Source organism: Schistocerca cancellata, unplaced genomic scaffold (assembly GCF_023864275.1).
Source record: "Schistocerca cancellata isolate TAMUIC-IGC-003103 unplaced genomic scaffold, iqSchCanc2.1 HiC_scaffold_422, whole genome shotgun sequence".
NCBI lineage: Eukaryota > Metazoa > Arthropoda > Insecta > Orthoptera > Acrididae > Schistocerca > Schistocerca cancellata.
In genome coordinates this window covers 210,303-228,684 of record NW_026046439.1, presented here as the reverse complement: position 1 = coordinate 228,684, position 18,382 = coordinate 210,303, and the positions used below count along the sequence as shown (strand labels likewise).

The 18,382-nt window shown below is 53.5% G+C and overlaps 41 non-coding genes across 41 annotated transcripts; all 41 read left to right on the top strand.

Annotated features, from left to right (window-relative positions):
• Positions 1-32: 32 nt before the first annotated feature.
• Trnah-gug (transfer RNA histidin (anticodon GUG)) lies at positions 33-104 on the top strand. Its single transcript has one exon. It is a non-coding gene; the product is annotated as a tRNA-His (tRNA).
• A 739-nt stretch (positions 105-843) lies between these two features.
• On the top strand, positions 844-931 carry Trnal-uag (transfer RNA leucine (anticodon UAG)). The gene has a single exon. It is a non-coding gene; the product is annotated as a tRNA-Leu (tRNA).
• Positions 932-1,011: 80 nt separating this feature from the next.
• Positions 1,012-1,093, top strand: Trnal-cag (transfer RNA leucine (anticodon CAG)). Its single transcript has one exon. It is a non-coding gene; the product is annotated as a tRNA-Leu (tRNA).
• A 268-nt stretch (positions 1,094-1,361) lies between these two features.
• On the top strand, positions 1,362-1,433 carry Trnae-cuc (transfer RNA glutamic acid (anticodon CUC)). The gene has a single exon. It is a non-coding gene; the product is annotated as a tRNA-Glu (tRNA).
• A 375-nt stretch (positions 1,434-1,808) lies between these two features.
• On the top strand, positions 1,809-1,880 carry Trnah-gug (transfer RNA histidin (anticodon GUG)). Its single transcript has one exon. It is a non-coding gene; the product is annotated as a tRNA-His (tRNA).
• Positions 1,881-2,626: 746 nt separating this feature from the next.
• Positions 2,627-2,708, top strand: Trnal-uag (transfer RNA leucine (anticodon UAG)). Its single transcript has one exon. It is a non-coding gene; the product is annotated as a tRNA-Leu (tRNA).
• Positions 2,709-2,788: 80 nt separating this feature from the next.
• Trnal-cag (transfer RNA leucine (anticodon CAG)) lies at positions 2,789-2,870 on the top strand. The gene has a single exon. It is a non-coding gene; the product is annotated as a tRNA-Leu (tRNA).
• A 268-nt stretch (positions 2,871-3,138) lies between these two features.
• Positions 3,139-3,210, top strand: Trnae-cuc (transfer RNA glutamic acid (anticodon CUC)). The gene has a single exon. It is a non-coding gene; the product is annotated as a tRNA-Glu (tRNA).
• Positions 3,211-3,585: 375 nt separating this feature from the next.
• Trnah-gug (transfer RNA histidin (anticodon GUG)) lies at positions 3,586-3,657 on the top strand. Its single transcript has one exon. It is a non-coding gene; the product is annotated as a tRNA-His (tRNA).
• A 740-nt stretch (positions 3,658-4,397) lies between these two features.
• Positions 4,398-4,485, top strand: Trnal-uag (transfer RNA leucine (anticodon UAG)). Its single transcript has one exon. It is a non-coding gene; the product is annotated as a tRNA-Leu (tRNA).
• Positions 4,486-4,565: 80 nt separating this feature from the next.
• On the top strand, positions 4,566-4,647 carry Trnal-cag (transfer RNA leucine (anticodon CAG)). Its single transcript has one exon. It is a non-coding gene; the product is annotated as a tRNA-Leu (tRNA).
• A 268-nt stretch (positions 4,648-4,915) lies between these two features.
• Positions 4,916-4,987, top strand: Trnae-cuc (transfer RNA glutamic acid (anticodon CUC)). Its single transcript has one exon. It is a non-coding gene; the product is annotated as a tRNA-Glu (tRNA).
• A 375-nt stretch (positions 4,988-5,362) lies between these two features.
• Positions 5,363-5,434, top strand: Trnah-gug (transfer RNA histidin (anticodon GUG)). The gene has a single exon. It is a non-coding gene; the product is annotated as a tRNA-His (tRNA).
• Positions 5,435-6,173: 739 nt separating this feature from the next.
• Positions 6,174-6,261, top strand: Trnal-uag (transfer RNA leucine (anticodon UAG)). Its single transcript has one exon. It is a non-coding gene; the product is annotated as a tRNA-Leu (tRNA).
• Positions 6,262-6,341: 80 nt separating this feature from the next.
• Trnal-cag (transfer RNA leucine (anticodon CAG)) lies at positions 6,342-6,423 on the top strand. Its single transcript has one exon. It is a non-coding gene; the product is annotated as a tRNA-Leu (tRNA).
• A 268-nt stretch (positions 6,424-6,691) lies between these two features.
• Trnae-cuc (transfer RNA glutamic acid (anticodon CUC)) lies at positions 6,692-6,763 on the top strand. The gene has a single exon. It is a non-coding gene; the product is annotated as a tRNA-Glu (tRNA).
• A 375-nt stretch (positions 6,764-7,138) lies between these two features.
• Positions 7,139-7,210, top strand: Trnah-gug (transfer RNA histidin (anticodon GUG)). The gene has a single exon. It is a non-coding gene; the product is annotated as a tRNA-His (tRNA).
• Positions 7,211-7,949: 739 nt separating this feature from the next.
• Trnal-uag (transfer RNA leucine (anticodon UAG)) lies at positions 7,950-8,037 on the top strand. The gene has a single exon. It is a non-coding gene; the product is annotated as a tRNA-Leu (tRNA).
• Positions 8,038-8,117: 80 nt separating this feature from the next.
• Positions 8,118-8,199, top strand: Trnal-cag (transfer RNA leucine (anticodon CAG)). Its single transcript has one exon. It is a non-coding gene; the product is annotated as a tRNA-Leu (tRNA).
• Positions 8,200-8,467: 268 nt separating this feature from the next.
• On the top strand, positions 8,468-8,539 carry Trnae-cuc (transfer RNA glutamic acid (anticodon CUC)). Its single transcript has one exon. It is a non-coding gene; the product is annotated as a tRNA-Glu (tRNA).
• Positions 8,540-8,914: 375 nt separating this feature from the next.
• Positions 8,915-8,986, top strand: Trnah-gug (transfer RNA histidin (anticodon GUG)). The gene has a single exon. It is a non-coding gene; the product is annotated as a tRNA-His (tRNA).
• Positions 8,987-9,733: 747 nt separating this feature from the next.
• Trnal-uag (transfer RNA leucine (anticodon UAG)) lies at positions 9,734-9,815 on the top strand. The gene has a single exon. It is a non-coding gene; the product is annotated as a tRNA-Leu (tRNA).
• Positions 9,816-9,895: 80 nt separating this feature from the next.
• Positions 9,896-9,977, top strand: Trnal-cag (transfer RNA leucine (anticodon CAG)). Its single transcript has one exon. It is a non-coding gene; the product is annotated as a tRNA-Leu (tRNA).
• A 268-nt stretch (positions 9,978-10,245) lies between these two features.
• Trnae-cuc (transfer RNA glutamic acid (anticodon CUC)) lies at positions 10,246-10,317 on the top strand. Its single transcript has one exon. It is a non-coding gene; the product is annotated as a tRNA-Glu (tRNA).
• A 375-nt stretch (positions 10,318-10,692) lies between these two features.
• On the top strand, positions 10,693-10,764 carry Trnah-gug (transfer RNA histidin (anticodon GUG)). The gene has a single exon. It is a non-coding gene; the product is annotated as a tRNA-His (tRNA).
• A 746-nt stretch (positions 10,765-11,510) lies between these two features.
• On the top strand, positions 11,511-11,592 carry Trnal-uag (transfer RNA leucine (anticodon UAG)). The gene has a single exon. It is a non-coding gene; the product is annotated as a tRNA-Leu (tRNA).
• An 80-nt stretch (positions 11,593-11,672) lies between these two features.
• Trnal-cag (transfer RNA leucine (anticodon CAG)) lies at positions 11,673-11,754 on the top strand. The gene has a single exon. It is a non-coding gene; the product is annotated as a tRNA-Leu (tRNA).
• A 268-nt stretch (positions 11,755-12,022) lies between these two features.
• Trnak-cuu (transfer RNA lysine (anticodon CUU)) lies at positions 12,023-12,094 on the top strand. The gene has a single exon. It is a non-coding gene; the product is annotated as a tRNA-Lys (tRNA).
• Positions 12,095-12,469: 375 nt separating this feature from the next.
• Positions 12,470-12,541, top strand: Trnah-gug (transfer RNA histidin (anticodon GUG)). The gene has a single exon. It is a non-coding gene; the product is annotated as a tRNA-His (tRNA).
• A 748-nt stretch (positions 12,542-13,289) lies between these two features.
• On the top strand, positions 13,290-13,371 carry Trnal-uag (transfer RNA leucine (anticodon UAG)). The gene has a single exon. It is a non-coding gene; the product is annotated as a tRNA-Leu (tRNA).
• An 80-nt stretch (positions 13,372-13,451) lies between these two features.
• Positions 13,452-13,533, top strand: Trnal-cag (transfer RNA leucine (anticodon CAG)). Its single transcript has one exon. It is a non-coding gene; the product is annotated as a tRNA-Leu (tRNA).
• A 268-nt stretch (positions 13,534-13,801) lies between these two features.
• Positions 13,802-13,873, top strand: Trnae-cuc (transfer RNA glutamic acid (anticodon CUC)). The gene has a single exon. It is a non-coding gene; the product is annotated as a tRNA-Glu (tRNA).
• Positions 13,874-14,248: 375 nt separating this feature from the next.
• On the top strand, positions 14,249-14,320 carry Trnah-gug (transfer RNA histidin (anticodon GUG)). The gene has a single exon. It is a non-coding gene; the product is annotated as a tRNA-His (tRNA).
• Positions 14,321-15,068: 748 nt separating this feature from the next.
• On the top strand, positions 15,069-15,150 carry Trnal-uag (transfer RNA leucine (anticodon UAG)). Its single transcript has one exon. It is a non-coding gene; the product is annotated as a tRNA-Leu (tRNA).
• Positions 15,151-15,230: 80 nt separating this feature from the next.
• Trnal-cag (transfer RNA leucine (anticodon CAG)) lies at positions 15,231-15,312 on the top strand. The gene has a single exon. It is a non-coding gene; the product is annotated as a tRNA-Leu (tRNA).
• Positions 15,313-15,580: 268 nt separating this feature from the next.
• Trnae-cuc (transfer RNA glutamic acid (anticodon CUC)) lies at positions 15,581-15,652 on the top strand. The gene has a single exon. It is a non-coding gene; the product is annotated as a tRNA-Glu (tRNA).
• Positions 15,653-16,027: 375 nt separating this feature from the next.
• On the top strand, positions 16,028-16,099 carry Trnah-gug (transfer RNA histidin (anticodon GUG)). The gene has a single exon. It is a non-coding gene; the product is annotated as a tRNA-His (tRNA).
• Positions 16,100-16,847: 748 nt separating this feature from the next.
• Trnal-uag (transfer RNA leucine (anticodon UAG)) lies at positions 16,848-16,929 on the top strand. Its single transcript has one exon. It is a non-coding gene; the product is annotated as a tRNA-Leu (tRNA).
• An 80-nt stretch (positions 16,930-17,009) lies between these two features.
• Trnal-cag (transfer RNA leucine (anticodon CAG)) lies at positions 17,010-17,091 on the top strand. The gene has a single exon. It is a non-coding gene; the product is annotated as a tRNA-Leu (tRNA).
• A 268-nt stretch (positions 17,092-17,359) lies between these two features.
• Trnae-cuc (transfer RNA glutamic acid (anticodon CUC)) lies at positions 17,360-17,431 on the top strand. The gene has a single exon. It is a non-coding gene; the product is annotated as a tRNA-Glu (tRNA).
• Positions 17,432-17,806: 375 nt separating this feature from the next.
• On the top strand, positions 17,807-17,878 carry Trnah-gug (transfer RNA histidin (anticodon GUG)). Its single transcript has one exon. It is a non-coding gene; the product is annotated as a tRNA-His (tRNA).
• The last annotated feature ends 504 nt before the right edge of the window (positions 17,879-18,382 follow it).

Here is an 18,382-nt window from a genome sequence, read left to right as displayed (position 1 = left end):
TCCCGCCAGCTGCTTTGGCGGGCGCCTCCGTGGCCGTGATCGTCTAGTGGTTAGGACATTGCGTTGTGGCCGCAATAACCCAGGTTCGAATCCTGGTCACGGCACTTTTGAAAGTTTTGCCTTGCTGCCGTTGCTATAGAGATAGTGCACGAGTACTCGAAATTACAGTGCTCTCTTGATTTTTCACTCGTGTTCCGCAGGCCGCAGTTTGTACTACCACTTCATCACCAACATGTAATGTCGCCTCCCAGAGCGCGGACGTCCGCTGCTCTCTGCAGTCGAAAAGGGCAGTTGTTTGAAGTGCGATGGATGAGCAACCAGTGCCAGCAGAACAGGAAGCTGTGACGTGCACTGTTTCTACAAATGCTGGGAAAACTGGCGCCCAATGCAGCGCACGTAGCGTGGCCGAGCGCTCAAAAATAAAAAAAAAGTAGTGTAGCGGTTATCGCGTCTGCTTCACACGCAGAAGGACCCCCAGTTCGATCCCGGGCGGGAACTGTATTTTCCATCCTATGTCGCATACTACTCCAGTGAGCCACGTCATGTGTGGATCTGCTGCATGGAAAAAAAACAACGAAAAAAAGCGCTCTAAGGCACTGGTTTAAGGCACCAGTCTCTTCGTAGGCGTGGGTTCGAATCCAGGAGCTGCTGTCTCCTTAACTACGACAGCTACAGACAAGTGGCGTCGCTGCCATACGGCGGGCACGGCATTTTCTTGTTGTGGATGGCCTAAAGAGACGCTTCCAGTGGGAGAGCAGTGGACATACACGGCACAGCGATTGCCAAGACACTTACATTTCGGAGTGATCTTTGTACTACAAAGGAAACGTTTTGCCGGTTGTGGTCAACGGTAACGTGGCCGAGCGGTCTAAGGCGCTGGTTTTAGGCACCAGTCTCTTCGGAGGCGTGGGTTCGAATCCCACCGTTGACAGTTTTTGCGTCTCATTTTTGTGCCGCTGCTGTGTGTTCTCGTGGGGTAGGATGCAGCTCTTGTGACGCGCGTGTTGTGTAGGTAGCGTGGCCGAGCGGTGTAAGGCGCTGGTTTCAGGCACCAGTCTCTTCGGAGGCGTGGGTTCCAATCCCACAGCTGCCAAACGTGTAATGGTTTCCTGTGTCGAAGACGGCTGCACTCATTGCCTGCAAAGAAAACAGCTTCTGCTTCGTGAATTGCCGTAGAACAGTGCGTGGTGCAACGACAGGATTTGTAGGCGCCTTTTGCTCTCATCATTGCTGGCGTTCGTGTCCACGAAATGCGTCCGGAGCACGCCGTTCTATAACGTGAGAGAGTGGATTTTTTTACAGTTGTCGTCAGTTAACCGTGCGTGATTGCTGCGTTCGCTGGAAGAGCACTGCCGTCGTTATCCGGTGTGGTCTAGTGGCTAGGATACCTGGCTCTCACCCAGGAGGCCCGGGTTCGATTCCCGGTACCGGAAATGCGCGTTTTTGTTGCTCCTCTTATGCGACTTGTGTCGACTTTGCTCGACTGACGCTACGCTGACGCGTGCAGAAAGCTACGTTAAGTATGATTCACGGCAACACCCGACGGCGAGAGAGATGCGGCGTGTGTCCACTTGTTGTCGAGCCACGTACCTGTAGCGAAGAGGCTTGGAGGACTGCAAGACATTGCCACGGAGGTGAATGCAGCTAACCACTGTAGTTAGTGTCCTGACAGCGCAGGCGCGTTCATTTGTTTGTATACATGTGATGGAGAACGTGTCTGACACTGCTGTGGCGTGACACTGTGGGCTGGGCTTTGCTGTGTACCACCACTTGCATTCCCGCCAGCTGCTTTGGCGGGCGCCTCCGTGGCCGTGATCGTCTAGTGGTTAGGACATTGCGTTGTGGCCGCAATAACCCAGGTTCGAATCCTGGTCACGGCACTTTTGAAAGTTTTGCCTTGCTGCCGTTGCTATAGAGATAGTGCACGAGTACTCGAAATTACAGTGCTCTCTTGATTTTTCACTCGTGTTCCGCAGGCCGCAGTTTGTACTACCACTTCATCACCAACATGTAATGTCGCCTCCCAGAGCGCGGACGTCCGCTGCTCTCTGCAGTCGAAAAGGGCAGTTGTTTGAAGTGCGATGGATGAGCAACCAGTGCCAGCAGAACAGGAAGCTGTGACGTGCACTGTTTCTACAAATGCTGGGAAAACTGGCGCCCAATGCAGCGCACGTAGCGTGGCCGAGCGCTCAAAAATAAAAAAAAAGTAGTGTAGCGGTTATCGCGTCTGCTTCACACGCAGAAGGACCCCCAGTTCGATCCCGGGCGGGAACTGTATTTTCCATCCTATGTCGCATACTACTCCAGTGAGCCACGTCATGTGTGGATCTGCTGCATGGAAAAAAAACAACGAAAAAAAGCGCTCTAAGGCACTGGTTTAAGGCACCAGTCTCTTCGTAGGCGTGGGTTCGAATCCAGGAGCTGCTGTCTCCTTAACTACGACAGCTACAGACAAGTGGCGTCGCTCCCATACGGCGGGCACGGCATTTTCTTGTTGTGGATGGCCTAAAGAGACGCTTCCAGTGGGAGAGCAGTGGACATACACGGCACAGCGATTGCCAAGACACTTACATTTCGGAGTGATCTTTGTACTACAAAGGAAACGTTTTGCGGGTCGTGGTCCAACGGTAACGTGGCCGAGCGGTCTAAGGCGCTGGTTTTAGGCACCAGTCTCTTCGGAGGCGTGGGTTCGAATCCCACCGTTGGCAGTTTTTGCGTCTCATTTTTGTGCCGCTGCTGTGTGTTCTCGTGGGGTAGGATGCAGCTCTTGTCACGCGCGTGTTGTGTAGGTAGCGTGGCCGAGCGGTGTAAGGCGCTGGTTTCAGGCACCAGTCTCTTCGGAGGCGTGGGTTCCAATCCCACAGCTGCCAAACGTGTAATGGTTTCCTGTGTCGAAGACGGCTGCACTCATTGCCTGCAAAGAAAACAGCTTCTGCTTCGTGAATTGCCGTAGAACAGTGCGTGGTGCAACGACAGGATTTGTAGGCGCCTTTTGCTCTCATCATTGCTGGCGTTCGTGTCCACGAAATGCGTCCGGAGCACGCCGTTCTATAACGTGAGAGAGTGGATTTTTTTACAGTTGTCGTCAGTTAACCGTGCGTGATTGCTGCGTTCGCTGGAAGAGCGCTGCCGTCGTTATCCGGTGTGGTCTAGTGGCTAGGATACCTGGCTCTCACCCAGGAGGCCCGGGTTCGATTCCCGGTACCGGAAATGCGCGTTTTTGTTGCTCCTCTTATGCGACTTGTCTCGACTTTGCTCGACTGACGCTACGCTGACGCGTGCAGAAAGCTACGTTAAGTATGATTCACGGCAACACCCGACGGCGAGAGAGATGCGGCGTGTGTCCACTTGTTGTCGAGCCACGTACCTGTAGCGAAGAGGCTTGGAGGACTGCAAGACATTGCCACGGAGGTGAATGCAGCTAACCACTGTAGTTAGTGTCCTGACAGCGCAGGCGCGTTCATTTGTTTGTATACATGTGATGGAGAACGTGTCTGACACTGCTGTGGCGTGACACTGTGGGCTGGGCTTTGCTGTGTACCACCACTTGCATTCCCGCCAGCTGCTTTGGCGGGCGCCTCCGTGGCCGTGATCGTCTAGTGGTTAGGACATTGCGTTGTGGCCGCAATAACCCAGGTTCGAATCCTGGTCACGGCACTTTTGAAAGTTTTGCCTTGCTGCCGTTGCTATAGAGATAGTGCACGAGTACTCGAAATTACAGTGCTCTCTTGATTTTTCACTCGTGTTCCGCAGGCCGCAGTTTGTACTACCACTTCATCACCAACATGTAATGTCGCCTCCCAGAGCGCGGACGTCCGCTGCTCTCTGCAGTCGAAAAGGGCAGTTGTTTGAAGTGTGATGGATGAGCAACCAGTGCCAGCAGAACAGGAAGCTGTGACGTGCACTGTTTCTACAAATGCTGGGAAAACTGGCGCCCAATGCAGCGCACGTAGCGTGGCCGAGCGCTCAAAAATAAAAAAAAAAGTAGTGTAGCGGTTATCGCGTCTGCTTCACACGCAGAAGGACCCCCAGTTCGATCCCGGGCGGGAACTGTATTTTCCATCCTATGTCGCATACTACTCCAGTGAGCCACGTCATGTGTGGATCTGCTGCATGGAAAAAAAACAACGAAAAAAAGCGCTCTAAGGCACTGGTTTAAGGCACCAGTCTCTTCGTAGGCGTGGGTTCGAATCCAGGAGCTGCTGTCTCCTTAACTACGACAGCTACAGACAAGTGGCGTCGCTGCCATACGGCGGGCACGGCATTTTCTTGTTGTGGATGGCCTAAAGAGACGCTTCCAGTGGGAGAGCAGTGGACATACACGGCACAGCGATTGCCAAGACACTTACATTTCGGAGTGATCTTTGTACTACAAAGGAAACGTTTTGCCGGTTGTGGTCAACGGTAACGTGGCCGAGCGGTCTAAGGCGCTGGTTTTAGGCACCAGTCTCTTCGGAGGCGTGGGTTCGAATCCCACCGTTGACAGTTTTTGCGTCTCATTTTTGTGCCGCTGCTGTGTGTTCTCGTGGGGTAGGATGCAGCTCTTGTGACGCGCGTGTTGTGTAGGTAGCGTGGCCGAGCGGTGTAAGGCGCTGGTTTCAGGCACCAGTCTCTTCGGAGGCGTGGGTTCCAATCCCACAGCTGCCAAACGTGTAATGGTTTCCTGTGTCGAAGACGGCTGCACTCATTGCCTGCAAAGAAAACAGCTTCTGCTTCGTGAATTGCCGTAGAACAGTGCGTGGTGCAACGACAGGATTTGTAGGCGCCTTTTGCTCTCATCATTGCTGGCGTTCGTGTCCACGAAATGCGTCCGGAGCACGCCGTTCTATAACGTGAGAGAGTGGATTTTTTTACAGTTGTCGTCAGTTAACCGTGCGTGATTGCTGCGTTCGCTGGAAGAGCACTGCCGTCGTTATCCGGTGTGGTCTAGTGGCTAGGATACCTGGCTCTCACCCAGGAGGCCCGGGTTCGATTCCCGGTACCGGAAATGCGCGTTTTTGTTGCTCCTCTTATGCGACTTGTCTCGACTTTGCTCGACTGACGCTACGCTGACGCGTTCAGAAAGCTACGTTAAGTATGATTCACGGCAACACCCGACGGCGAGAGAGATGCGGCGTGTGTCCACTTGTTGTCGAGCCACGTACCTGTAGCGAAGAGGCTTGGAGGACTGCAAGACATTGCCACGGAGGTGAATGCAGCTAACCACTGTAGTTAGTGTCCTGACAGCGCAGGCGCGTTCATTTGTTTGTATACATGTGATGGAGAACGTGTCTGACACTGCTGTGGCGTGACACTGTGGGCTGGGCTTTGCTGTGTACCACCACTTGCATTCCCGCCAGCTGCTTTGGCGGGCGCCTCCGTGGCCGTGATCGTCTAGTGGTTAGGACATTGCGTTGTGGCCGCAATAACCCAGGTTCGAATCCTGGTCACGGCACTTTTGAAAGTTTTGCCTTGCTGCCGTTGCTATAGAGATAGTGCACGAGTACTCGAAATTACAGTGCTCTCTTGATTTTTCACTCGTGTTCCGCAGGCCGCAGTTTGTACTACCACTTCATCACCAACATGTAATGTCGCCTCCCAGAGCGCGGACGTCCGCTGCTCTCTGCAGTCGAAAAGGGCAGTTGTTTGAAGTGCGATGGATGAGCAACCAGTGCCAGCAGAACAGGAAGCTGTGACGTGCACTGTTTCTACAAATGCTGGGAAAACTGGCGCCCAATGCAGCGCACGTAGCGTGGCCGAGCGCTCAAAAATAAAAAAAAAGTAGTGTAGCGGTTATCGCGTCTGCTTCACACGCAGAAGGACCCCCAGTTCGATCCCGGGCGGGAACTGTATTTTCCATCCTATGTCGCATACTACTCCAGTGAGCCACGTCATGTGTGGATCTGCTGCATGGAAAAAAAACAACGAAAAAAAGCGCTCTAAGGCACTGGTTTAAGGCACCAGTCTCTTCGTAGGCGTGGGTTCGAATCCAGGAGCTGCTGTCTCCTTAACTACGACAGCTACAGACAAGTGGCGTCGCTGCCATACGGCGGGCACGGCATTTTCTTGTTGTGGATGGCCTAAAGAGACGCTTCCAGTGGGAGAGCAGTGGACATACACGGCACAGCGATTGCCAAGACACTTACATTTCGGAGTGATCTTTGTACTACAAAGGAAACGTTTTGCCGGTTGTGGTCAACGGTAACGTGGCCGAGCGGTCTAAGGCGCTGGTTTTAGGCACCAGTCTCTTCGGAGGCGTGGGTTCGAATCCCACCGTTGACAGTTTTTGCGTCTCATTTTTGTGCCGCTGCTGTGTGTTCTCGTGGGGTAGGATGCAGCTCTTGTGACGCGCGTGTTGTGTAGGTAGCGTGGCCGAGCGGTGTAAGGCGCTGGTTTCAGGCACCAGTCTCTTCGGAGGCGTGGGTTCCAATCCCACAGCTGCCAAACGTGTAATGGTTTCCTGTGTCGAAGACGGCTGCACTCATTGCCTGCAAAGAAAACAGCTTCTGCTTCGTGAATTGCCGTAGAACAGTGCGTGGTGCAACGACAGGATTTGTAGGCGCCTTTTGCTCTCATCATTGCTGGCGTTCGTGTCCACGAAATGCGTCCGGAGCACGCCGTTCTATAACGTGAGAGAGTGGATTTTTTTACAGTTGTCGTCAGTTAACCGTGCGTGATTGCTGCGTTCGCTGGAAGAGCACTGCCGTCGTTATCCGGTGTGGTCTAGTGGCTAGGATACCTGGCTCTCACCCAGGAGGCCCGGGTTCGATTCCCGGTACCGGAAATGCGCGTTTTTGTTGCTCCTCTTATGCGACTTGTCTCGACTTTGCTCGACTGACGCTACGCTGACGCGTTCAGAAAGCTACGTTAAGTATGATTCACGGCAACACCCGACGGCGAGAGAGATGCGGCGTGTGTCCACTTGTTGTCGAGCCACGTACCTGTAGCGAAGAGGCTTGGAGGACTGCAAGACATTGCCACGGAGGTGAATGCAGCTAACCACTGTAGTTAGTGTCCTGACAGCGCAGGCGCGTTCATTTGTTTGTATACATGTGATGGAGAACGTGTCTGACACTGCTGTGGCGTGACACTGTGGGCTGGGCTTTGCTGTGTACCACCACTTGCATTCCCGCCAGCTGCTTTGGCGGGCGCCTCCGTGGCCGTGATCGTCTAGTGGTTAGGACATTGCGTTGTGGCCGCAATAACCCAGGTTCGAATCCTGGTCACGGCACTTTTGAAAGTTTTGCCTTGCTGCCGTTGCTATAGAGATAGTGCACGAGTACTCGAAATTACAGTGCTCTCTTGATTTTTCACTCGTGTTCCGCAGGCCGCAGTTTGTACTACCACTTCATCACCAACATGTAATGTCGCCTCCCAGAGCGCGGACGTCCGCTGCTCTCTGCAGTCGAAAAGGGCAGTTGTTTGAAGTGCGATGGATGAGCAACCAGTGCCAGCAGAACAGGAAGCTGTGACGTGCACTGTTTCTACAAATGCTGGGAAAACTGGCGCCCAATGCAGCGCACGTAGCGTGGCCGAGCGCTCAAAAATAAAAAAAAAGTAGTGTAGCGGTTATCGCGTCTGCTTCACACGCAGAAGGACCCCCAGTTCGATCCCGGGCGGGAACTGTATTTTCCATCCTATGTCGCATACTACTCCAGTGAGCCACGTCATGTGTGGATCTGCTGCATGGAAAAAAAACAACGAAAAAAAGCGCTCTAAGGCACTGGTTTAAGGCACCAGTCTCTTCGTAGGCGTGGGTTCGAATCCAGGAGCTGCTGTCTCCTTAACTACGACAGCTACAGACAAGTGGCGTCGCTGCCATACGGCGGGCACGGCATTTTCTTGTTGTGGATGGCCTAAAGAGACGCTTCCAGTGGGAGAGCAGTGGACATACACGGCACAGCGATTGCCAAGACACTTACATTTCGGAGTGATCTTTGTACTACAAAGGAAACGTTTTGCCGGTTGTGGTCAACGGTAACGTGGCCGAGCGGTCTAAGGCGCTGGTTTTAGGCACCAGTCTCTTCGGAGGCGTGGGTTCGAATCCCACCGTTGACAGTTTTTGCGTCTCATTTTTGTGCCGCTGCTGTGTGTTCTCGTGGGGTAGGATGCAGCTCTTGTGACGCGCGTGTTGTGTAGGTAGCGTGGCCGAGCGGTGTAAGGCGCTGGTTTCAGGCACCAGTCTCTTCGGAGGCGTGGGTTCCAATCCCACAGCTGCCAAACGTGTAATGGTTTCCTGTGTCGAAGACGGCTGCACTCATTGCCTGCAAAGAAAACAGCTTCTGCTTCGTGAATTGCCGTAGAACAGTGCGTGGTGCAACGACAGGATTTGTAGGCGCCTTTTGCTCTCATCATTGCTGGCGTTCGTGTCCACGAAATGCGTCCGGAGCACGCCGTTCTATAACGTGAGAGAGTGGATTTTTTTACAGTTGTCGTCAGTTAACCGTGCGTGATTGCTGCGTTCGCTGGAAGAGCACTGCCGTCGTTATCCGGTGTGGTCTAGTGGCTAGGATACCTGGCTCTCACCCAGGAGGCCCGGGTTCGATTCCCGGTACCGGAAATGCGCGTTTTTGTTGCTCCTCTTATGCGACTTGTCTCGACTTTGCTCGACTGACGCTACGCTGACGCGTGCAGAAAGCTACGTTAAGTATGATTCACGGCAACACCCGACGGCGAGAGAGATGCGGCGTGTGTCCACTTGTTGTCGAGCCACGTACCTGTAGCGAAGAGGCTTGGAGGACTGCAAGACATTGCCACGGAGGTGAATGCAGCTAACCACTGTAGTTAGTGTCCTGACAGCGCAGGCGCGTTCATTTGTTTGTATACATGTGATGGAGAACGTGTCTGACACTGCTGTGGCGTGACACTGTGGGCTGGGCTTTGCTGTGTACCACCACTTGCATTCCCGCCAGCTGCTTTGGCGGGCGCCTCCGTGGCCGTGATCGTCTAGTGGTTAGGACATTGCGTTGTGGCCGCAATAACCCAGGTTCGAATCCTGGTCACGGCACTTTTGAAAGTTTTGCCTTGCTGCCGTTGCTATAGAGATAGTGCACGAGTACTCGAAATTACAGTGCTCTCTTGATTTTTCACTCGTGTTCCGCAGGCCGCAGTTTGTACTACCACTTCATCACCAACATGTAATGTCGCCTCCCAGAGCGCGGACGTCCGCTGCTCTCTGCAGTCGAAAAGGGCAGTTGTTTGAAGTGCGATGGATGAGCAACCAGTGCCAGCAGAACAGGAAGCTGTGACGTGCACTGTTTCTACAAATGCTGGGAAAACTGGCGCCCAATGCAGCGCACGTAGCGTGGCCGAGCGCTCAAAAATAAAAAAAAAGTAGTGTAGCGGTTATCGCGTCTGCTTCACACGCAGAAGGACCCCCAGTTCGATCCCGGGCGGGAACTGTATTTTCCATCCTATGTCGCATACTACTCCAGTGAGCCACGTCATGTGTGGATCTGCTGCATGGAAAAAAAAACAACGAAAAAAAGCGCTCTAAGGCACTGGTTTAAGGCACCAGTCTCTTCGTAGGCGTGGGTTCGAATCCAGGAGCTGCTGTCTCCTTAACTACGACAGCTACAGACAAGTGGCGTCGCTCCCATACGGCGGGCACGGCATTTTCTTGTTGTGGATGGCCTAAAGAGACGCTTCCAGTGGGAGAGCAGTGGACATACACGGCACAGCGATTGCCAAGACACTTACATTTCGGAGTGATCTTTGTACTACAAAGGAAACGTTTTGCCGGTCGTGGTCCAACGGTAACGTGGCCGAGCGGTCTAAGGCGCTGGTTTTAGGCACCAGTCTCTTCGGAGGCGTGGGTTCGAATCCCACCGTTGGCAGTTTTTGCGTCTCATTTTTGTGCCGCTGCTGTGTGTTCTCGTGGGGTAGGATGCAGCTCTTGTGACGCGCGTGTTGTGTAGGTAGCGTGGCCGAGCGGTGTAAGGCGCTGGTTTCAGGCACCAGTCTCTTCGGAGGCGTGGGTTCCAATCCCACAGCTGCCAAACGTGTAATGGTTTCCTGTGTCGAAGACGGCTGCACTCATTGCCTGCAAAGAAAACAGCTTCTGCTTCGTGAATTGCCGTAGAACAGTGCGTGGTGCAACGACAGGATTTGTAGGCGCCTTTTGCTCTCATCATTGCTGGCGTTCGTGTCCACGAAATGCGTCCGGAGCACGCCGTTCTATAACGTGAGAGAGTGGATTTTTTTACAGTTGTCGTCAGTTAACCGTGCGTGATTGCTGCGTTCGCTGGAAGAGCACTGCCGTCGTTATCCGGTGTGGTCTAGTGGCTAGGATACCTGGCTCTCACCCAGGAGGCCCGGGTTCGATTCCCGGTACCGGAAATGCGCGTTTTTGTTGCTCCTCTTATGCGACTTGTGTCGACTTTGCTCGACTGACGCTACGCTGACGCGTGCAGAAAGCTACGTTAAGTATGATTCACGGCAACACCCGACGGCGAGAGAGATGCGGCGTGTGTCCACTTGTTGTCGAGCCACGTACCTGTAGCGAAGAGGCTTGGAGGACTGCAAGACATTGCCACGGAGGTGAATGCAGCTAACCACTGTAGTTAGTGTCCTGACAGCGCAGGCGCGTTCATTTGTTTGTATACATGTGATGGAGAACGTGTCTGACACTGCTGTGGCGTGACACTGTGGGCTGGGCTTTGCTGTGTACCACCACTTGCATTCCCGCCAGCTGCTTTGGCGGGCGCCTCCGTGGCCGTGATCGTCTAGTGGTTAGGACATTGCGTTGTGGCCGCAATAACCCAGGTTCGAATCCTGGTCACGGCACTTTTGAAAGTTTTGCCTTGCTGCCGTTGCTATAGAGATAGTGCACGAGTACTCGAAATTACAGTGCTCTCTTGATTTTTCACTCGTGTTCCGCAGGCCGCAGTTTGTACTACCACTTCATCACCAACATGTAATGTCGCCTCCCAGAGCGCGGACGTCCGCTGCTCTCTGCAGTCGAAAAGGGCAGTTGTTTGAAGTGCGATGGATGAGCAACCAGTGCCAGCAGAACAGGAAGCTGTGACGTGCACTGTTTCTACAAATGCTGGGAAAACTGGCGCCCAATGCAGCGCACGTAGCGTGGCCGAGCGCTCAAAAATAAAAAAAAAGTAGTGTAGCGGTTATCGCGTCTGCTTCACACGCAGAAGGACCCCCAGTTCGATCCCGGGCGGGAACTGTATTTTCCATCCTATGTCGCATACTACTCCAGTGAGCCACGTCATGTGTGGATCTGCTGCATGGAAAAAAAACAACGAAAAAAAGCGCTCTAAGGCACTGGTTTAAGGCACCAGTCTCTTCGTAGGCGTGGGTTCGAATCCAGGAGCTGCTGTCTCCTTAACTACGACAGCTACAGACAAGTGGCGTCGCTCCCATACGGCGGGCACGGCATTTTCTTGTTGTGGATGGCCTAAAGAGACGCTTCCAGTGGGAGAGCAGTGGACATACACGGCACAGCGATTGCCAAGACACTTACATTTCGGAGTGATCTTTGTACTACAAAGGAAACGTTTTGCCGGTCGTGGTCCAACGGTAACGTGGCCGAGCCGTCTAAGGCGCTGGTTTTAGGCACCAGTCTCTTCGGAGGCGTGGGTTCGAATCCCACCGTTGGCAGTTTTTGCGTCTCATTTTTGTGCCGCTGCTGTGTGTTCTCGTGGGGTAGGATGCAGCTCTTGTGACGCGCGTGTTGTGTAGGTAGCGTGGCCGAGCGGTGTAAGGCGCTGGTTTCAGGCACCAGTCTCTTCGGAGGCGTGGGTTCCAATCCCACAGCTGCCAAACGTGTAATGGTTTCCTGTGTCGAAGACGGCTGCACTCATTGCCTGCAAAGAAAACAGCTTCTGCTTCGTGAATTGCCGTAGAACAGTGCGTGGTGCAACGACAGGATTTGTAGGCGCCTTTTGCTCTCATCATTGCTGGCGTTCGTGTCCACGAAATGCGTCCGGAGCACGCCGTTCTATAACGTGAGAGAGTGGATTTTTTTACAGTTGTCGTCAGTTAACCGTGCGTGATTGCTGCGTTCGCTGGAAGAGCACTGCCGTCGTTATCCGGTGTGGTCTAGTGGCTAGGATACCTGGCTCTTACCCAGGAGGCCCGGGTTCGATTCCCGGTACCGGAAATGCGCGTTTTTGTTGCTCCTCTTATGCGACTTGTGTCGACTTTGCTCGACTGACGCTACGCTGACGCGTGCAGAAAGCTACGTTAAGTATGATTCACGGCAACACCCGACGGCGAGAGAGATGCGGCGTGTGTCCACTTGTTGTCGAGCCACGTACCTGTAGCGAAGAGGCTTGGAGGACTGCAAGACATTGCCACGGAGGTGAATGCAGCTAACCACTGTAGTTAGTGTCCTGACAGCGCAGGCGCGTTCATTTGTTTGTATACATGTGATGGAGAACGTGTCTGACACTGCTGTGGCGTGACACTGTGGGCTGGGCTTTGCTGTGTACCACCACTTGCATTCCCGCCAGCTGCTTTGGCGGGCGCCTCCGTGGCCGTGATCGTCTAGTGGTTAGGACATTGCGTTGTGGCCGCAATAACCCAGGTTCGAATCCTGGTCACGGCACTTTTGAAAGTTTTGCCTTGCTGCCGTTGCTATAGAGATAGTGCACGAGTACTCGAAATTACAGTGCTCTCTTGATTTTTCACTCGTGTTCCGCAGGCCGCAGTTTGTACTACCACTTCATCACCAACATGTAATGTCGCCTCCCAGAGCGCGGACGTCCGCTGCTCTCTGCAGTCGAAAAGGGCAGTTGTTTGAAGTGCGATGGATGAGCAACCAGTGCCAGCAGAACAGGAAGCTGTGACGTGCACTGTTTCTACAAATGCTGGGAAAACTGGCGCCCAATGCAGCGCACGTAGCGTGGCCGAGCACTCAAAAATAAAAAAAAAAGTAGTGTAGCGGTTATCGCGTCTGCTTCACACGCAGAAGGACCCCCAGTTCGATCCCGGGCGGGAACTGTATTTTCCATCCTATGTCGCATACTACTCCAGTGAGCCACGTCATGTGTGGATCTGCTGCATGGAAAAAAAAACAACGAAAAAAAGCGCTCTAAGGCACTGGTTTAAGGCACCAGTCTCTTCGTAGGCGTGGGTTCGAATCCAGGAGCTGCTGTCTCCTTAACTACGACAGCTACAGACAAGTGGCGTCGCTCCCATACGGCGGGCACGGCATTTTCTTGTTGTGGATGGCCTAAAGAGACGCTTCCAGTGGGAGAGCAGTGGACATACACGGCACAGCGATTGCCAAGACACTTACATTTCGGAGTGATCTTTGTACTACAAAGGAAACGTTTTGCCGGTCGTGGTCCAACGGTAACGTGGCCGAGCGGTCTAAGGCGCTGGTTTTAGGCACCAGTCTCTTCGGAGGCGTGGGTTCGAATCCCACCGTTGGCAGTTTTTGCGTCTCATTTTTGTGCCGCTGCTGTGTGTTCTCGTGGGGTAGGATGCAGCTCTTGTGACGCGCGTGTTGTGTAGGTAGCGTGGCCGAGCGGTGTAAGGCGCTGGTTTCAGGCACCAGTCTCTTCGGAGGCGTGGGTTCCAATCCCACAGCTGCCAAACGTGTAATGGTTTCCTGTGTCGAAGACGGCTGCACTCATTGCCTGCAAAGAAAACAGCTTCTGCTTCGTGAATTGCCGTAGAACAGTGCGTGGTGCAACGACAGGATTTGTAGGCGCCTTTTGCTCTCATCATTGCTGGCGTTCGTGTCCACGAAATGCGTCCGGAGCACGCCGTTCTATAACGTGAGAGAGTGGATTTTTTTACAGTTGTCGTCAGTTAACCGTGCGTGATTGCTGCGTTCGCTGGAAGAGCACTGCCGTCGTTATCCGGTGTGGTCTAGTGGCTAGGATACCTGGCTCTCACCCAGGAGGCCCGGGTTCGATTCCCGGTACCGGAAATGCGCGTTTTTGTTGCTCCTCTTATGCGACTTGTCTCGACTTTGCTCGACTGACGCTACGCTGACGCGTGCAGAAAGCTACGTTAAGTATGATTCACGGCAACACCCGACGGCGAGAGAGATGCGGCGTGTGTCCACTTGTTGTCGAGCCACGTACCTGTAGCGAAGAGGCTTGGAGGACTGCAAGACATTGCCACGGAGGTGAATGCAGCTAACCACTGTAGTTAGTGTCCTGACAGCGCAGGCGCGTTCATTTGTTTGTATACATGTGATGGAGAACGTGTCTGACACTGCTGTGGCGTGACACTGTGGGCTGGGCTTTGCTGTGTACCACCACTTGCATTCCCGCCAGCTGCTTTGGCGGGCGCCTCCGTGGCCGTGATCGTCTAGTGGTTAGGACATTGCGTTGTGGCCGCAATAACCCAGGTTCGAATCCTGGTCACGGCACTTTTGAAAGTTTTGCCTTGCTGCCGTTGCTATAGAGATAGTGCACGAGTACTCGAAATTACAGTGCTCTCTTGATTTTTCACTCGTGTTCCGCAGGCCGCAGTTTGTACTACCACTTCATCACCAACATGTAATGTCGCCTCCCAGAGCGCGGACGTCCGCTGCTCTCTGCAGTCGAAAAGGGCAGTTGTTTGAAGTGCGATGGATGAGCAACCAGTGCCAGCAGAACAGGAAGCTGTGACGTGCACTGTTTCTACAAATGCTGGGAAAACTGGCGCCCAATGCAGCGCACGTAGCGTGGCCGAGCGCTCAAAAATACAAAAAAAAGTAGTGTAGCGGTTATCGCGTCTGCTTCACACGCAGAAGGACCCCCAGTTCGATCCCGGGCGGGAACTGTATTTTCCATCCTATGTCGCATACTACTCCAGTGAGCCACGTCATGTGTGGATCTGCTGCATGGAAAAAAAAACAACGAAAAAAAGCGCTCTAAGGCACTGGTTTAAGGCACCAGTCTCTTCGTAGGCGTGGGTTCGAATCCAGGAGCTGCTGTCTCCTTAACTACGACAGCTACAGACAAGTGGCGTCGCTCCCATACGGCGGGCACGGCATTTTCTTGTTGTGGATGGCCTAAAGAGACGCTTCCAGTGGGAGAGCAGTGGACATACACGGCACAGCGATTGCCAAGACACTTACATTTCGGAGTGATCTTTGTACTACAAAGGAAACGTTTTGCCGGTCGTGGTCCAACGGTAACGTGGCCGAGCGGTCTAAGGCGCTGGTTTTAGGCACCAGTCTCTTCGGAGGCGTGGGTTCGAATCCCACCGTTGGCAGTTTTTGCGTCTCATTTTTGTGCCGCTGCTGTGTGTTCTCGTGGGGTAGGATGCAGCTCTTGTGACGCGCGTGTTGTGTAGGTAGCGTGGCCGAGCGGTGTAAGGCGCTGGTTTCAGGCACCAGTCTCTTCGGAGGCGTGGGTTCCAATCCCACAGCTGCCAAACGTGTAATGGTTTCCTGTGTCGAAGACGGCTGCACTCATTGCCTGCAAAGAAAACAGCTTCTGCTTCGTGAATTGCCGTAGAACAGTGCGTGGTGCAACGACAGGATTTGTAGGCGCCTTTTGCTCTCATCATTGCTGGCGTTCGTGTCCACGAAATGCGTCCGGAGCACGCCGTTCTATAACGTGAGAGAGTGGATTTTTTTACAGTTGTCGTCAGTTAACCGTGCGTGATTGCTGCGTTCGCTGGAAGAGCACTGCCGTCGTTATCCGGTGTGGTCTAGTGGCTAGGATACCTGGCTCTCACCCAGGAGGCCCGGAATCGATTCCCGGTACCGGAAATGCGCGTTTTTGTTGCTCCTCTTATGCGACTTGTCTCGACTTTGCTCGACTGACGCTACGCTGACGCGTGCAGAAAGCTACGTTAAGTATGATTCACGGCAACACCCGACGGCGAGAGAGATGCGGCGTGTGTCCACTTGTTGTCGAGCCACGTACCTGTAGCGAAGAGGCTTGGAGGACTGCAAGACATTGCCACGGAGGTGAATGCAGCTAACCACTGTAGTTAGTGTCCTGACAGCGCAGGCGCGTTCATTTGTTTGTATACATGTGATGGAGAACGTGTCTGACACTGCTGTGGCGTGACACTGTGGGCTGGGCTTTGCTGTGTACCACCACTTGCATTCCCGCCAGCTGCTTTGGCGGGCGCCTCCGTGGCCGTGATCGTCTAGTGGTTAGGACATTGCGTTGTGGCCGCAATAACCCAGGTTCGAATCCTGGTCACGGCACTTTTGAAAGTTTTGCCTTGCTGCCGTTGCTATAGAGATAGTGCACGAGTACTCGAAATTACAGTGCTCTCTTGATTTTTCACTCGTGTTCCGCAGGCCGCAGTTTGTACTACCACTTCATCACCAACATGTAATGTCGCCTCCCAGAGCGCGGACGTCCGCTGCTCTCTGCAGTCGAAAAGGGCAGTTGTTTGAAGTGCGATGGATGAGCAACCAGTGCCAGCAGAACAGGAAGCTGTGACGTGCACTGTTTCTACAAATGCTGGGAAAACTGGCGCCCAATGCAGCGCACGTAGCGTGGCCGAGCGCTCAAAAATACAAAAAAAAGTAGTGTAGCGGTTATCGCGTCTGCTTCACACGCAGAAGGACCCCCAGTTCGATCCCGGGCGGGAACTGTATTTTCCATCCTATGTCGCATACTACTCCAGTGAGCCACGTCATGTGTGGATCTGCTGCATGGAAAAAAAAACAACGAAAAAAAGCGCTCTAAGGCACTGGTTTAAGGCACCAGTCTCTTCGTAGGCGTGGGTTCGAATCCAGGAGCTGCTGTCTCCTTAACTACGACAGCTACAGACAAGTGGCGTCGCTCCCATACGGCGGGCACGGCATTTTCTTGTTGTGGATGGCCTAAAGAGACGCTTCCAGTGGGAGAGCAGTGGACATACACGGCACAGCGATTGCCAAGACACTTACATTTCGGAGTGATCTTTGTACTACAAAGGAAACGTTTTGCCGGTCGTGGTCCAACGGTAACGTGGCCGAGCGGTCTAAGGCGCTGGTTTTAGGCACCAGTCTCTTCGGAGGCGTGGGTTCGAATCCCACCGTTGGCAGTTTTTGCGTCTCATTTTTGTGCCGCTGCTGTGTGTTCTCGTGGGGTAGGATGCAGCTCTTGTGACGCGCGTGTTGTGTAGGTAGCGTGGCCGAGCGGTGTAAGGCGCTGGTTTCAGGCACCAGTCTCTTCGGAGGCGTGGGTTCCAATCCCACAGCTGCCAAACGTGTAATGGTTTCCTGTGTCGAAGACGGCTGCACTCATTGCCTGCAAAGAAAACAGCTTCTGCTTCGTGAATTGCCGTAGAACAGTGCGTGGTGCAACGACAGGATTTGTAGGCGCCTTTTGCTCTCATCATTGCTGGCGTTCGTGTCCACGAAATGCGTCCGGAGCACGCCGTTCTATAACGTGAGAGAGTGGATTTTTTTACAGTTGTCGTCAGTTAACCGTGCGTGATTGCTGCGTTCGCTGGAAGAGCACTGCCGTCGTTATCCGGTGTGGTCTAGTGGCTAGGATACCTGGCTCTCACCCAGGAGGCCCGGGTTCGATTCCCGGTACCGGAAATGCGCGTTTTTGTTGCTCCTCTTATGCGACTTGTCTCGACTTTGCTCGACTGACGCTACGCTGACGCGTGCAGAAAGCTACGTTAAGTATGATTCACGGCAACACCCGACGGCGAGAGAGATGCGGCGTGTGTCCACTTGTTGTCGAGCCACGTACCTGTAGCGAAGAGGCTTGGAGGACTGCAAGACATTGCCACGGAGGTGAATGCAGCTAACCACTGTAGTTAGTGTCCTGACAGCGCAGGCGCGTTCATTTGTTTGTATACATGTGATGGAGAACGTGTCTGACACTGCTGTGGCGTGACACTGTGGGCTGGGCTTTGCTGTGTACCACCACTTGCATTCCCGCCAGCTGCTTTGGCGGGCGCCTCCGTGGCCGTGATCGTCTAGTGGTTAGGACATTGCGTTGTGGCCGCAATAACCCAGGTTCGAATCCTGGTCACGGCACTTTTGAAAGTTTTGCCTTGCTGCCGTTGCTATAGAGATAGTGCACGAGTACTCGAAATTACAGTGCTCTCTTGATTTTTCACTCGTGTTCCGCAGGCCGCAGTTTGTACTACCACTTCATCACCAACATGTAATGTCGCCTCCCAGAGCGCGGACGTCCGCTGCTCTCTGCAGTCGAAAAGGGCAGTTGTTTGAAGTGCGATGGATGAGCAACCAGTGCCAGCAGAACAGGAAGCTGTGACGTGCACTGTTTCTACAAATGCTGGGAAAACTGGCGCCCAATGCAGCGCACGTAGCGTGGCCGAGCACTCAAAAATAAAAAAAAAAGTAGTGTAGCGGTTATCGCGTCTGCTTCACACGCAGAAGGACCCCCAGTTCGATCCCGGGCGGGAACTGTATTTTCCATCCTATGTCGCATACTACTCCAGTGAGCCACGTCATGTGTGGATCTGCTGCATGGAAAAAAAAACAACGAAAAAAAGCGCTCTAAGGCACTGGTTTAAG